The sequence below is a fragment of the Podarcis bocagei genome (genome assembly GCF_964188305.1).
Source record: "Podarcis bocagei genome assembly, chromosome: 9".
Taxonomy (NCBI): Eukaryota; Metazoa; Chordata; class Lepidosauria; order Squamata; family Lacertidae; genus Podarcis; species Podarcis bocagei.
The window spans coordinates 53,339,579-53,356,584 of record NC_138134.1 but is presented as its reverse complement, the minus strand read 5'-3'; the positions used below and the strand labels follow the sequence as shown (position 1 = coordinate 53,356,584).

General features: G+C 42.1%; 1 protein-coding gene across 2 annotated transcripts in view; it reads right to left on the bottom strand.

Moving 5' to 3' along the window:
* Window positions 1-17,006, bottom strand: part of NDST4 (N-deacetylase and N-sulfotransferase 4) — a 141,414-nt gene that overhangs the window by 74,091 nt on the left and 50,317 nt on the right. The window lies entirely within an intron of this gene.

Below are 17,006 nucleotides of genomic sequence, written 5' to 3'. Positions count from 1 at the left end.
ACCTAGAAACAGGTGTAAGACTTATGTTAAGGAAAACTAACATTACAGTTTATCATTTATCATACAATTTATCATCAGATTTTATAAATTTGCATTGCAATCACCTGCATGTTTATCCAGAAGCAAATCCCACTTTAGTCAACGGGAATTACTCCCTAGTAAGTGTGCTTAGGGTCACAGGCTAAGTTCAGTGACCACAGAAACTCCTAGTGATGTGGTGATGACAGAACATCTGGATCTGGTTCACTGTTTGAATTGAGGTCTGTGTTTTCTCCATCTGTGTTTCAAATTGCATTTGCACTTGCTGTATGCACCAGAGAGGGAGCTGGGTTAACTTCTGCCAATGCACATTAACTGATTTGTTTCCCTGTGCCTTCAACACTTCTCCCTGTGTCTGCAACACTCCAACACTCCTATTCAATGAAGTAGTCATTTGTGCAAAGGGACCTTCCTCAAAATTATCTGATGGACTGGATTTAGGTTGTCAATTTGCTATTAATGTTTTAATCTTATAGTTCATGGATTGCCAACACGGCACCTATGGATGCAATGGTGTCCTTGATGTCTTCTCCTGAGATGCACAAATCTCTGAACCAATTACTCCCACCCTTACTGCCATGAGGCCATGTTGGGCCGGTTACCTTTTCTTCCCTTGAAGTACATACACCTGAAGGAGGAAGTTGGAAATATGACGGTCTTCCTCACTTTCTCTTTCAGTTCTATCTACTTTTCAAGGCTCAGATCAACTCTGCTGCAGTGTCCAAAGGAAAGTGGCACCCACAGCACTCACTCAAAAATCTTCATGTGCCCTAAAAATGTTGGCAACCCCTGTTTTAGGTACTCTGAGATGTAAGCAGTCACTAGATTTATTAGAGTTGGTCAGTTTGGATAGCTCAGTTGGTTAAAGCATGGTGCTGATAATGCTCTAGGTCAGTGTTTCTCAAACTTGGGTCTCTGGCTGATTTTGGACTACAACTCCCATCATCCTTAGCTAGCAGGCCCAGTGGTCAGGGATGATGGGAATTGTAGTCCAAGAACAGAGAGACCTAAGTTTGAGAAACACTGGTTGTGGGATTGAGCCCCATTTGGGACAACTGCATTTTCCTGCATTGCAGGCGGTTGGACTAGATCATCCTCAGATCCCTTCCAGCTCTATGATTCTATGAATCCCATTCAATTACCGGTATATTTTACATAGGTTAACCACTGTTTCTAAATTAGTTGCTTGTCAGTCTATTGAACCATAGGAGGAGCAAAATGTATACATTTAAATTGAATCAATGTGGTTATTATTTTTTTTTTTTGCACGTGCTTACTGAATTTGCATTCTAAAACTGAATGTAATTAGTGGATGCGAATGCTTACATTGTCCTCTGCATAAAATAAATAAACCACATTGAACAGCAAATATTAGTATTAAACTCTCCCTTCACTTTGCCCCCCATCTATTCTAAATTAGATGTAATATGTGCTTAATACATTATTTATCTGTTCTTAAAGAAAAGTATTGGAAGTCAGTAGCCAGCATTCAGGGAAAACAATCAGATTAAAACTGGTATGATAGGAAGCATATGGCAGCAACATCCCAGAGGCATACTCAGTGCTGCTATAATATTTAAAGTTTGGTGGTGTCATTACTTCTAACAGCAAGGCTGGGGTGGTTTAGAAGCAAAACACGCACACATACCCATAAGGGAGGCATGTCTACATACTTAAGTGGAGTCCCTAGGTAAGTAAAAGTATGCAAGTTTATAAACTAAAATAAAAAAAAAGTTTTAACAAGCAGCCACCATCCACCTTAAGAGCCTGACAAGAATCTGCAAATATTGAGATGTTGCAATGAGTGTTAATTTTTAGAAAGAACAATAGTAGGGAAGATGGAATTGGTTTGCTCAAACGCCTAACAAGCTGAGAAGGCATATTTCACGAGCAGGTAAATTAGGTTGGGAAGGATGTATGCTGTAATATCAAAACACCCCAGAGATGATTCAGGAGGAAAGAAAAGGGAAAATACACTTTTTCTGTTTCCCGTTCTCTACAACCCCCTTCTCTTACTGCCATAGAGTTTTAAAATGCTGAGGTTCAAAGCTGGCAGCCAGCCTGAAGTAAGTGGGAATGGACTGAGAAGTATAATAAAAATTATGCTTCTCGTAGACTTCAAATATGAAATCATATTTGTTTTTAGACACTTCTGCCCCCTCCTCCACCCATCCATGAGTTTAGCCATTTCCCTCTCATTGAAACTCAACATAGTTTCAGGATTTTTTGTATATTTTTTTTTTAAGAACAGAGTCTTTCAAATCTGGCGAAATAAATATTGCTTCTCAAGGAAAGTATAATCAGGAATCTTTGCATTCAGAAAGGCTCACATCAGAATGCCTAGTTTAGCAGTTTGTATTCAACAAAAGCACCAAATGAAGCACTTCAGTTGCTCAGAATCTTTGTGGAATTGTTGGTTTCATTATATTAATTGCTTTTCTCCTTTGTTCGTAGGAGTATGAATCTCTCCTCAGTGTCCATAGGATAAGTCTCTTTATTTATTTATATCTTGACTCCACTCAGCAGCATTTTAGATTCATCCGTGTAATTACATTTTGTAGGTTTGAGTTGCCTTGTCTTTATTCTTCATAATTGTCACATTTATTAAGGCAGGAGTGATATTTTCCCAAAATGTCCTTGTTAATTACAACTATCTCCTTCATTTGCATAATAAACTTTTTTTGGAGGGGTGGGCGCTAGTTCTCCGGGAACATTTCATGGCTAATAGGAAGCAATTTGCTTTCCTTTATTAAGTACATTAAAACTTCATGCCCCAGACATCATTGACTGTAAACATTTGATTCTGCTCAAATTTAATGCACCAAGGCTTTTTGCTCTGCCATATTAGCTTTATTTATGTGCTGTGTTCTGGATTGTTAGCTACTAATGAGACTTCAGCTCTTATTGCTCTAAGGCCTGAAACACTAACCTCATTTTAATGAGATCATTATTTGCTGTCTTCTGAATGGAAGACAACAAATTTGCCTTTTAATTAAAGGTCAAAACACCTCTAGCTAAGGAGAGTGAAGAGGTTATCAAATCCTTAGAGAAACCAGAGGAATAGCCTTTTTCTCTCTGCCTTACTTCTGCGCCAAGAAAAGGCAAAACCAGACTGGGTCGGCAATGATTCCTCTGGCACAGGAAAGCTCTAAATATAAGCTAAGTGATAACAACACTAAAATGTGGGAGCTATGGGTCCCGAGATGTTGTAAAAAACAAAAGTCAGCCAAAGTAATTAAAGAGGCTTTGCTTCTAACCCAAAAGGTCTGCCTCGATCAATACCTCTCTTGAAGCCAGATCCCTTGTTTGCATGAGGAATAGTTTATAAAGGTGGAGAAGACAGATGCCGGATTAATTGAGTAACCCCCCCCCCCACCTAATCTCACATTTCTTATCAGAAAAGGGAGGCAAGTCTAATCAATAACCTGAGTCATTTTAGTATCACATGCATGGATGTGACTAATTGAATACTTATTTTGTCTATGTTGTAAGGATATGCAGAGAGATATGGAAATGCCATGGAGACTAGAGCTAGTCTGCACATGCCTCTCTTTCTGTGTGTGTAGCTGGGCAGCCGGGTTTAATGGCTCAGTTACAATTACAACCTTAAAATCTGTTCTACAATACAGCTCTCAAAAAGGGGGGAAACTGAATGATAGAGTACAGTGGTACCTCGGGTTACAGATGCTTCAGATTACAGACGCTTCATTTTACAGACTCCGCTAACCCAGAAATAGTACCTCAGGTTAAGAACTTTGCTTCAGGATGAGAACAGAAATTTAGCGATGGCAGCAGTGGGAGGCCCCATTAGCTAAAGTGGTGCCTCAGGTTAAGAACAGTTTCAGGTTAAGAACGGACCTCCAGAACGAATTAAGTTCTTAACCCGAGGTACCACTGTACATTTATATTACACCTTTCTTCCATCATGAAACTCAAGGCAGTGATTGGCAGCTGGCACAGGGGTGAACGAAGCATGAACGATACCTGGGGCGGGGCAAACCGACCGTATGGTGTATGCATGGCACCACTACATACAGCGCATGTGCGTGCCATCCGTTAAGCAGCGGGATCATCCACTCGTACGGGTGGTTTGCTGATGGCACCGCAAACATCTGCGGGGCTCTGCTCTCTCCCTCTGCCTCACGTGCCCAGCCCTTTGCCCTGCTCCATTAGAAGAGTCAGGCGTTGGGTGTGCAAGAGAGGGAGAGCTGGGCAAGTCACTCTCTCTTTCCCTCTCTCCATCCACACGTGCCACCCACACCCCACCCCATTCCGCCCGAGACAGCAGCAATGACTCTGAGGCGGTGGTGGTTAGAGCAAGAGCAGATGTGGGTGGGGATGGTATGCCTTGGGGAGGCGGTGGCCTTTGCCACCCCATGGGGTGCCCTCTTGTCACCCTGCCAGAGACGGTGCCGGGGGCGGTGCACTCCCTCCATCCCCCCTTTCCTACGCCACTGGCCACACATCCCATGAGATCGATGCTATTGAGCTCAACTGAGAGGGTGCATGTGGTAGACTCAAATAAGAGGCTGGTGCCCTTGGGCTGAAAACAAAGGGATGCACACTCGGGGTTCTTTCCACTCCACACTCCAGGGAGCCTCTGGAAGATGATGGCAAAGAGGAGAGATTAACCTGGTCCCATCCACTGGACAGTGAAAGAGCAGCTGCAGAGAGCTTGCTACCCCTCTCCTGACACCTTGAGAGCAACACAATTGAAATGCAGGGTATAAACCGTCTAAATAAGTAAATAACAGCAAAAAAGAATAACACATAAAGAGCCTGCTGGATCAGGCCAATGGTTGGTCTAGTCCAGCATCCTCAGTTGGTTAGAACATGGTGCTGATAACGCCAAGGTTTCAGGTTCAATCCCCATATGGGACAGCTGCATATTACTGCCTTGCAGGGGGTTGGACTAGATGATCCCCAGGTCTCTTCCAACTCTCCAATTCTATGATTCTATGATCCTATTCTCACAGTGGTCAGCCTATGCGAAGCCCAGATGCAAGACCTGAGGACCTGGCTTGTTCACTCTTACAATTTGTGAAGCTAATCAGTGGCGTAGCGTGGGTTATCAGCACCCGGGGCAAGGCAAGTAATTTGCGCCCCTAACCCGTGGATTTGCGCCCCCTAACTCGTGGATTTGCGCCCCCTAACCCTAACCCCCAGATGTTGCGCCCGGTGTGGCCGGCCCCCCCTGCACCCCCCACGCTACGCCACTGAAGCTAATCAAGAGCAAGACTTTCCTTTACAGGAAGCCCTTGTCTGTGTTCTTGGATGCTTGAACACTTTCAAAAACTGAGCTTTACATGTACTAGTTCTAATTATATTTATATTGTTTCGTGACTACATGTTTTCTTTTATTGAACAGATTGTCTAAATATTTTTTGTAAGATGCTACAACAGCTCTAGGGAACAGGGTGTACACTTTAGTAGTTTGGTAGTTACTTTAAGACATTTTAACCCCCCCCCTCCAATATATAATTAAAATATGTGTCAGAATCCACAACTTCAGATTTTTGGACTATCATGGTATTCTTCATGCTGTCTGAAAACTGTAGAGTGGCACAAATAAAAAGAAGTTTTATCAGCTCTTTCCCATGTTAGCTGTACTGTAGATGCATTTCCTAACATGGTCATATTTCTAAAACTGTCTTTATTCAGTAGAGAGCAGTACTTAATTGACCTCTTACTTAATATTAATAGATGATGTACAGACTGGAAGAGTAGTAAAAAACAAAATCACATTTTCTCCCAGCTCTTCACATTATAAGTAGTAGTACTGGTACCAATAAAACCCCTTGTGCTGCTCTTTTGTACCTCTGAGAATCCGAAAACTGTCTGGAATCTAATTACCCATAATTCAGGGTACCTGCCTGCAGCCATGCCTCTATAGGTTACCAATTTCTGCTGAGCGAGATGAATGGTGTAGCATGGAAACAAATACACCAATTACTCATGAGTTATTGACCATCGGTATTGCTACTACTGCAACACCCTATTTAGTTGTTTGCATAAAGCTGCTGATAATATCTTAAAAATGAATGACCAAGAGAAAAAGTTTGCCACTTTTCTAGGAAAACAAGTGTGATATATGAGGCAGGAGCCTTTCCTAATTAAGAATTGTAGACACCCAGAGTTAAATATTACTTATGGAGGCTGGGAAGAATAAACTACCTTTTGGGGCGCAAACTCCTACAGGTAACTCAAAATATGTTTTCATTATTTCGTCCAGTATGGTCACTATAAACAGTGATGCAATGATATTCTATATCTGGAATGGAGTATTGTCTGGCCCCTCCCACTGATCCCAGTAATATTCCTTCATTTTCAGTAACAGGGTTATTTCTTTTAAGCAAACTAGAGACTCTGGGTTAGTAAAGGAGAATCAGGATGATTGAAGATTGGAATTCTGGGACACAGAAAAACTGCTGGTTCATCCAGAAATACATAACCATCTATTTCACATGGCTGAAATGAATGGAAGAAAAGGGCATACCTCAGGCCTGAGACTCTAGCGCACTATTTTCTTCCTACTTGGGACTTGGCATCACTTATGGGCAGTAATAGCAGTTACTACAGTGTATCTGGAAGAATATACTGCTAGGTCTCAAATCTTGCTGCTCAATCATGTCAATGGCATTGCAGTGTCCTCGAGAAGTAGTGAAACACTTTCGATTGTGCGGTTAGAAGTCTCACAACCCATCCATTATCGAAACCCTTTTATACAGGGTTGGATAACTTCACTTTGGAGAGATGACAACAGAAATCCACACTAGGAAGCTGAAGGTAGGTAAAAATAAGCCTTGTAATGCGGTGCTGGGGATTTAATAGCTATAGCTAGTTGTATCAATGGTGACATAGCCTAGTAAGCTTATCTTAATTGAGGCTTCATCAAACCATGAAAAGAAAACCTTGAAATCAGTTATACCCTTCAGCAGAAAAAAAATTTGAAATGTTAATATTAAAATAATAATAACTTTTCAAGGAGAGAAATAAAAGCATCAGTGAAAGGAAAGAGGTACAATTAAAACCCAGCATTTAATGGCCAGGATACAAGCTCTGAATGTCATGCCTTGTGTGGATATTTCTCTTTGCATCCTGCCTTTCCTGTGGGCACAATGCATTAGATAATGACTATTGTGGGTTCTAAAGTTCTTTATATCTAATGCTCACTGTGCCATTTTAACTAAGCCCTTTGGAGCCATCTCAATAAAATTATAATTTACTGTATGCTTGGCACGTGGTTTGTAAAGCATTTTGAGAAGATGCGTCCTTGAAAAGTGGCATGCAAATTTATTAAGGGAAAATAAAATTTAATATTATGCCCAATTGTATAAACTCCACTATCTTAGCAGCCACCACCTCCTTTCTTTTAGTGCTGGATAGCACCATGATGAATGGAGAGCTGGACCGGCAGGAGGAACTGCTCTAAGATAGGGACTTCCCAACTGGACATTAATATACAGTGGTACCTCAGGTTAAGTACTTAATTCATTCTAGAGGTCCGTTCTTAACCTGAAACTGTTCTTAACCTGAAGCACCACTTTAGCTAATGGGGCCTCCTGCTGCTGCCGTGCTGCCGGAGCACGATTTCTGTTCTCATCCTGAAGCAAAGTTCTTAACCTGAAGCACTATTTCTGGGTTAGCGGACTCTGTAACCTGAAGTGTATGTAACCTGAAGCATATGTAACCTGAGGTACCACTGTATTTGGGGTGAATAAAAAAATAAAATAATATATATATTTACTGTTTTATACATGTTACTTTTTTGAGGTGCTGTAGAACATTGAATTCCCCTCTTTGCCTTCTGAAGGAGAAAGTAAGAATGTGTTTTAATCCCAAAGGAAAGCCAGGTGAAAATGTTCTCTCAAAACATTTCTAGTTGGAGAAACTGCACCCAGTTTCTTCAGGGAGAGAAGAAATTATCCAATAAGTTTTCAGAGGGGTGGACCCTCACCATTAGCAGTAGTAGAATTACAACTCCCTTCTTTTTTCCTAAGGGCCAAGTAGTAACAGCAAGTGGGTTGGCAGCTCGAATGCCATTTTGAATCCTCCATAACTTAAAGTCTTTCCAGGGGAAGGGCAGTGGGAGGATAGCTGCCACAAAAAGCATGGTGAAGTTTTGGAGAATATTCAGCAAAGTAACCTTCCTTTTTAAGCAGGGTCAGAGGTAAAAGAAGGAAAATGTCACAATTTTTCTCAGAAATTCATCGTCTAGGAAATTTTGGCTCAGCTATACCCTTTACCCCAGAAAGCACGGTGGGAACCCCCTGGGCAAAAGTGGACCCAGACTGCAGTACTAATTGGGCTGCCCTGCAGCTGCAAATATGATACTTGCCAATTGTTTTGAGAGCCAACTGAGCAAATATGTGTATCTTTTTAATTGAAATAATTATAACTACGGAACCAGTTTTATTCCAGAAAACAACAGCAACAGCAGCATTGTGCTCCAGGAATCCAAAGCTGGGGAAACACTGATTTAAATCATTATGAAATATTCATTATTTATAATTAAAACATTATTTTGGGAGGAATTACAACCACTTGTGGGCTAAATATAAATGAGATTGTCAGAGGGGGGGGGGGGAATCATTTTCTAACAATACACAACCCACTGCTTTTCCTAGTTTGCCATCTGCTTAGTTTTCCACATCTGAAAATAAATCAAAATGATGAAAATGAGTTAATGTTTTATACATCTAACTTTTGAAAGCTAAAAAGAAAGAAAGAAAATTATTTGGGCCATTTACTGGGCCCGCTAGACTTGTTTTCAGTTCCACTAAAATATAATCGGACCTTTCCTCTCAATTCTTTATTATTCCTGTAAATTATTTATTTGGGTAACCTTGGTTTGTTTGTTTTTAATCCCTTCACCCTCCGTTGCATTTATCTCAAACATTTATCTTAAACTCAGTAATCTTAATTCTATGCTCAAAATTTACTGCTTACGAACCAGCCACAGTGGGAGGTACATGACCAGTAGTGATATATGTGTTTTTAGCACCTCATTTCTATTGCACTATATGTTATGAGAGACAGAGGGGAAGTGACTAGAAGAGTGAAGACATCTTCAAATCTCCAATTTTCCTGCAATTGTCATGAGAGGTTGTGCTTCCTGTGGACTAGATTCACCTAACAGGATTCTCAAAACCTTTAAGTACTAGACTCTAGGTCTGTTCTTTCCACCACTGTTAAGTCCACGGTACAAATTAAACAAATATAGGAGGTCTTCCTTTCCTTTGTCTTTTGCCAGATAGTTACAATGTTGCAAAATTACCAGGTAGTATCCAACAAAGTCAAAGTTGTGGGATGCGGGTGGCGCTGTGGGTTAAACCACAGAGCCTCTTGGGCTTGCTGATCAGAAGGTCAGCAGTTCGAATCCCCATGATGGGGTGAGCTCCTGTTGCTCGTTCCCTGCTCCTGCCAACCTAGCAGTTCGAAAGCACATCAAAGTGCAAGTAGATAAATAGGTACCACTCCAGCGGGAAGTTAAACAGTGTTTCCGTGCTCTGCTCTGGTTCGCCAGAAGTGGCTTAGTCATGCTGGCCACATGACCCGGAAGCTGTACGCCGGCTCCCTTGGCCAATAAAGCGAGATGAGCGCCGCAACCCCAGAGTTGGTCATGACTGGACCTAATGGTCAGGGGTCCCTTTACCTTTATCCAACAAAGTCACTGTTCGTGGAAGGGCTTCCACATGCACCATGACACTTCCTCTTCCTCTGCCAACATGTCCCCTAAATCTGTTCTGGGGTTTCGCTCCAATCCTCTGAAGCAGATTCAGGGTGTATTAGGTGGGAATGTAATGAGTATAACAATCATATTCATTAGAGATTTATGGTATGAATGGAGGAATGAGTATAGGCCTGTTTTTAGGCTGAAGAACACCACTCTAAAATGGAGCCTTCTTAAGACTTGTGGGACTGATAAGGTTGGCAAGTGGAGGAAGATGTGCTGAGCTCATGAGACTTGACATACAAACAGGCCGATAACAAAGGATGGGTGTTGATCAAGATTGACTAATGAGGATGTGAGGAACTACGTGATAAACATCTTGGATGAGGAACTGATGGCTGGAATGTCTGGTTGAAAGTATATAAAGTGGAAAAGTGTGTGAGATTCCCCGTACTGCAACCTGTTCTCTTGCCATAGCCTGATCAGCTATTGGTGTAGAATTGGTGAGTATGATTGAGAATGTGTGTGTGTTAGGGACTGTGATTTAGATGTGTACAATAAAAGTGTTTTACTGACTTGCAACTCTCTGGGTCTACTTGTGTTTCTTTCTCCTAAAGAACCAGCTAAAAATGGATCCAAAAAGAACCATTAATTTGTAGCAGGACAGGGAGAGACAAAGAAATCCCATTACACAGACAGAAGTCCTTGCGCTAATGAGATTCCTTTGTTGGATACAACCCACTGACTGTGAAGAATGCATCACATTTTCACAATAATGATGTCCAATTTTGAACAGCTTCCTTAAAAAAAAAAAAAGCAGCACGAATTATTTACATAACTGCCAAACATTTTCTCAGAACAGAGTTGGCTTTAGGACTTTGTGAGGTGCTGGAAAAGACGCAAGGCAAGAGGGGATGGAATAGACACAGGACCGAAGCAGACCAGAGTTCTCTACCCAGATAGATCATAGTAACACCGCATGCTAAGTACCAGGTTGTATCAAGATGGCGTATGCTACTTTCAGCAGAGGGCAATGCAAAGCCTAAAATAAAATGACAGCAAACATCCTGTGGTGTTGTTGCCTGAGAGGTTTCCCCAGCTTCTTCATGCCTTCTTATGGGGCTTGCTTTCCTTCCAAGGGCCCTAATGGTGAATCCATCTTCCAGGGCCTCTGAAAATGAACATGCTACTGAAATATTTTGTTCACCTAACCTCAACAACCACTAAACACTAGAAGGGATGAGCATGCAGCTGTATGCACAAAACACATAAAGGTGACCATGACAAATCAGTGTTGCTAAAGGAGACTCCATGCCCTGCAGTACTAGTCTTCCTGTTCTTGTTGTTTAGTTGTTTAGTCGTTTAGTCGTGTCCGACTCTTCGTGACCCCATGGACCAGAGCACGCCAGGCACTCCTGTCTTCCACTGCCTCCCGCAGTTTGGTCAAACTCATGTTGGTAGCTTCGAGAACACTGTCCAAGCATCTAGTCCTCTGTCGTCCCCTTCTCCTTGTGCCCTCCATCTTTCCCAACATCAGGGTCTTTTCCAGGGAGTCTTCTCTTCTCATGAGGTGACCAAAGTATTGGAGCCTCAGCTTCAGGATCTGTCCTTCCAGTGAGCACTCAGGGCTGGTTTCCTTCAGAATGGATAGGTTTGATCTTCTTGCAGTCCATGGGACTCTCAAGAGTCTCCTCCAGCACTATAATTCAAAAGCATCAATTCTTCGGCGATCAGCCTTCTTTATGGTCCAGCTCTCACTTCCATACATCACTACTGGGACTAGTCTTCCTAAAAATCCTAAATTCTTTTTGCACATCTTTTTAAAGCTCTGCCCCGTCGCTGGGGCCCTTGCAGTTGTGTTGATGTTTCCATAATACGTTCATCCCATGCTAAGAAGTCCTCTGAGAACAGAACAGACATCTAGTTTGCAATTTAGGAACCTTCCTCATCCCCAGCAGTGACCTACTGCCACCACTCCTCTTTCTGCTATGTTAGAGAGGGAAAATCTTGCACATACAGCAATGTAAGCACAGGCTACTGTTGCGCCTTAATGTTTCCTCTATCAAGAACACAAGGCTAAAGAATAACTATGTGGCCTAGTGGTCAGAGTGTTCAATTAGATCTTGGAGTTCAGATCGGGAGTTCAGGTCTCCATTTTAGCCATAAAACTCGCTTGGTGGCATTGTGGGAATTTCAGCACAACCTGTCCCACAGTATTACTGTGAGGACAGACTCTCTCTCTCTCTCTCTCTCTCTCTCTCTCTCTCTCTCTCTCTCTTTGTGTGTGTGTGTCTGGGGGTGGGGAACAAACACTATGCACAACACCTCAGGATGGAATGGCAGGTTATAAGTGCAATACAAGACAAAAGCATAAAGATGAAGGCCAAATTCAAACCACATATAGAGAAGTTGCTCAAATAAGAGAGGAGGACAAAAGAGATGCGAAAGTAAGACATCAACATGGGATATTACTTTGATCCTAGATGAATTACTAAAGGCAGGCTTTTTTTAAAAAAAATAATGAAGCTGCTTTCACTGTAATTTTTCCCACAGCAAATGTGCCCTCAGCTAATTACATAAATAAAGCATTGGTGTAGCCTGAGCAGAGAATAATATTGATTTTTTTTATTAAAAAAGCCCAGTTTTTTTATTTAAAAAAAAATCAGTACCACAGTCTGTTGTTACAGCCTATTCACAATCTATTGAATCACATCTAGAGTTTTGTTTTGTTTTTAATGTGAGACACAGTGATACTGCAAATAAATCCCAGTTGTTTGATGCAAGGTAAAAAAAAAGAAAAGGTATCCAGATAAATGGCAGAAATTGCAATCTGTCTCCAAGGAGTTGCTAAACCGCAGAATATTCTTTTTCCTATGACTAGGCTAAGTGCTTTTCACCCCTTACACATTCTTTTTCAGTGAAGGATGCATTTTCCAGACTTATTTCCTTACTGTGGCATAATACATGATGAAGTCTAATGTAACCGGCAAGAGCTGTAAGTGGCATCAGAAAAATCCCTGAATCAGCCAAAAGACTTTCCATAACTACCAAAGCTTTGGGCCACTTAGATAGTTTTAAGTGATACACTCAGCAGTTTCTAAATACAGAGACAAGGGCAGCAACTCTCTACAAGGACAAAATGGAGGCAGTCCCATCAAGATAAGGTCTGAATGGATAAACTTGAAATTGCCACATGTGTTTAGTAGAATCTCTGGTACAATATCAACCTTGCTAAGATCTTCAAGCATTGCTTGATTTGATTATGCTCTGCAAGCTGCAATCCTGCACCCACTTACCTGAGAGTAATATCCACTGAACACAATGGAACTTATTTCTGAGAAGACATGTACTGAGAAGACATTGCAAGCCAAAGTATAAGTACCTGAGATAATAATCTGCAATGATGAGACATTGCTAGCACTGCACTGTGAAAGAGCTATGGCCATTTACTGTATTTCTATTTTTACACAAGACATGAAAAGAGACTACCATGCCCATTTTACTGGTATTAAACTGAGTCATATGCTGCAAGTCTATGCATGGTCATTTGGGAGCAAGGGCCAAACAAGTGACAATGCATGACCCCAATCTTGAACATGCTCCTATTCTACTTTCTGCAGAAAATCACCAGCTGCCTGATGCTGTTTGTGAGCTTGTATTGCATCAGGGACCAATGGCTGATCCAAGAGCAAAACTAAACACGATGTTACAAATGTACTTTAGGATTGTAACAATCTAATTAAACCTGCAAATAGCCATTGGAGAGACCAGTTAGGATTGGGGTTCCTGCAGAGGAGTAAGGGGAATTAATAATGCTTTCCCCTTTGCTGCGGTTTCTATGAAAATTGCTTCCATCCCCTACAGCGCCTGACATGAACTCTCATTGGCATCAATAGATGCCATGCCAAATTGGGAAGAGGCCACATGGCCATCTGCCAACACGGGGAGGCCTGGCAGGTCCCTCCCCCAATGCGAGGAGGTCTGGTGGGGCCCAGCCCCCCCCAAAGATTGGGAGACTCAGCCCCATACCTGCATACTTGTGGGAGCTGAGTTGTCCTTAGCCCCATAAAGTTGGTCCCTATGTCTCCTTCTCTGTCCCATCCAGACAACAAAGAGACATTATCAGAGTTCAAGCACACAATCAGGCCAGGCAAAAACATTCAAGGTACCAAGCAGGACCAGTGAGGTGTGTGTGTGGAAACAAAAGCCAGAATGCATGGAAACGCTGTGTACCTTCCCACCAGAGTGGTACCTATTTGTCTACTTGTGCTGGTGTGCTTTCAAACTGCTAGGTTGGCAGAAGCTGGGACAGAGCAATGGGAACTCACTCCATTGTGCAGATTCGAACTGCTGACCTTTTGTTCGGCAAGCCCAAGAGGCTCCATGGTTTAGACCACAGCGCCACCTACATCCCTGTTTTAATGTAAGGTAAAGCAAGCAAAGGAAGGAAATTACCTGATGCCTGCAAATATAGTTTTGCAGACCAGGGGATAAACATGTCCAGTTAGATCCTGCGTTGCACTTCTCTTTTAATCTAGGAAGACTATGATGGGCTCTCCTGGTGTTGTTGGTTTGCTTATTCAATTTGCATCCCTTACTTCATTCCCAAGGGGTCCATGTTTTTGGATGACAACTCCCATCATCCCTGACCACTAGGGAGTTGAAGTCCAACAACTTCTGGACTACAGGTTCTCCACACCTACATTAAGGGAGTCAGGCTGCAATTGGATAGGCCAGGGGTGAGGAACCTCTGGGCCAGTGGCTGATATCACCCCTTTAATACTGGTTTATGGGAATGGGTTAGAACCTCAGAAATAGTGAGCTTACATACAGCTGTCTGTCGTTAAGACTTCAAGGCCAGTGTCCCAAGGTAATAGTGTGGAAGAGGTGAACGCCCATGGTCTAAGTTCCCATAAAACCTGGATTGGTGGGAGCTCTTGGCAGCCAGCCAGCCAAACCAAGGTCAGCATCTATTTGGGCTTTTGACAGCATCTTGTTCCATTGCTCAGCCTAATGATATTTAAGTGTAAGTGTTTATGTTAATTAGCTGGATAAGTTAGGGTTTGTTTTCTTACCTTCTGAGCTATTTTAATCTGTGTAATTATTTGGAGTTTTTCCCCCTCTCTTGTAGAGTTTTGTTTTAGTAAAGTCTGTGTATGATTTTATGAAATTTGGTGTGGTCTGAGTTCCTGAACACTTTAATTTTGACCATGCGTTTAATCAGAAACATGCTTCTGCACCACATAAAGATATCATGGTGGGTTTCATTAGTCCCAGGATTTACATGCTTCCCCTTCTTTGTGTACCCAAGCTACTTCTCAGCTTTCAGAAGAAACCTCTGCCAACTGTTAATGGATATCCAATCTACAGTGGCCTCCCAGAATTATTTACGGCACCTCTGGGTTGCTTTTATTTCCGGATAATGTAGTAGCAGCATGTTTCCAGTTACAGCAGAAATAATGATGAAAACAAAAGGGAAACCTTATTCCCTCCCCTAATAACAAATACAGTGAAATTACACTTTACAGTACTACAGTGGTGCGTTTATAGCGCTCTTGGAGCTCAGGATGAATCGCGCAGCAAACACATGGCAAGCATCTGTAATATTCCAGAACTCACACTATGGTTGGATTACTATTTTTACAAAAGGGGTTGGGGAGAGAGAATAGGAGTTAAATTTATCATCAATCTGATACTGCACAACCTAGTTAATTTGCAGTGATATTGGGAGAGACTTGCTGGGAGAGCAAAATCAGTGGGAGAGATATGGGGTTGGGGTGAAGTTAGCAGGGAAGGTAACATGTTACAGGTATATTTTATTCTTGCTTAAATATTTTCAGTGTGGCATTCTAAATGTTTTGTAAAAGTGGTATGAATTTCCATTGCATTCATAAATCCAGAATGTTAAAATAGACACAGGCATTTAGGTTATAGCCAAAGACATTATAAAGGAAGCATATTAGTACCAATTTGACTCACTGACGAATGGTTTTTAGTGGAGTTATATAATGCCATCAAAATACTACTTTTTAATTCTGTGGCTGGCAGATTATGCTGCGTGGGAGCAATGGAGGTGGGGGTGCTTGATGGGGTAGTAAATGCCATATCTTTGCAAAATTTGGCTCAGAGTTGCAGCTAATCTCAGCCTCAGTTTTGTAAAGGATTTTTGTGAGAGTTGAGTAACCAGATTTCAAATCTGATAAGTGCTACGACAGTGCATACTTTGGCGTAGTTGTTTAGCATGTGAGCTGTTTGTTGGAAGTTCCCAACTTGGGCCCCATCTGCATTATAGATGAAGTTGTATCATATCTCTTCAAACAGCGATTGCTTCCCCTAGAGAATCCTAAGAAATGTAGTTTGTTAATGATATTGGGAGCTGTTAAAGGTAAAGGGACCCCTGACCATTAGGTCCAGTTGTGACCGACTCTGGGGTTGCAGCTCTCATCTCGCTTTATTGGCTGAGGGAGCCGGCGTACAGCTTCCGGGTCATGTGGCCAACATGACTAAGCCGCTTCTGGCGAATCAGAGCAGCGCACGGAAACACCATTTACCTTCCCGCCAGAGCAGTACCTATTTATCTATTTGCACTTTGATGTGCTGTCGAACTGCTAGGTTGGCAGGAGCAGGGACCGAGCAACGGGAGCTGACCCCGTTGCGGGGATTCGAACCGCCGACCTTCTGATCAGCAAATCCTAGGCTCTGTGGTTTAACCAACAGTGCCACCCACGTCTCCCTGTTAGGAGATCCCTCTTCTCCTTTCAGAGCTACAGTTCCCAGAGTGGTTTAACAATCAGTGCCTCCTCCCAGGGAACTCAGAGAATTGCAATTCTGCCACTGAAATTAATGGACCTAACTTAGCCATTTTCATTCATTTCAGTGGTTCTACTCTGAGTGAAACTTAGTAGACTACCAGACTGTGGGTTTTCTCTCAAAATATGCACAGTCAAACCTCATTTGTCGAATGTAATCCATTCCAGAAGTCCATTCAGCTTCCGAAATGTTCGACAACCGAGGTGCGGCTTCTAATTGGTTGCAGGAGCTTCCTGCACTCAATCAGAAGCCACGTCAGATGTTTGGCTTCCGAAAAACGTTTGAAAACTGGAACACTTACTTCTGAGTTTCAGCTTTCGGGAGCCAAAATATTCCAAAATGGGAACTGAGGTTTGACTGTATTTAAATGTATACATAACTGAGATCTGTTTTTTGAGATGCTGAAACTGCATCCCAGCATTCAGGGAAGTGTAAAAAACTAATGGATGTGAATGAAAGATCAAATTCAACACTTATACTGGTT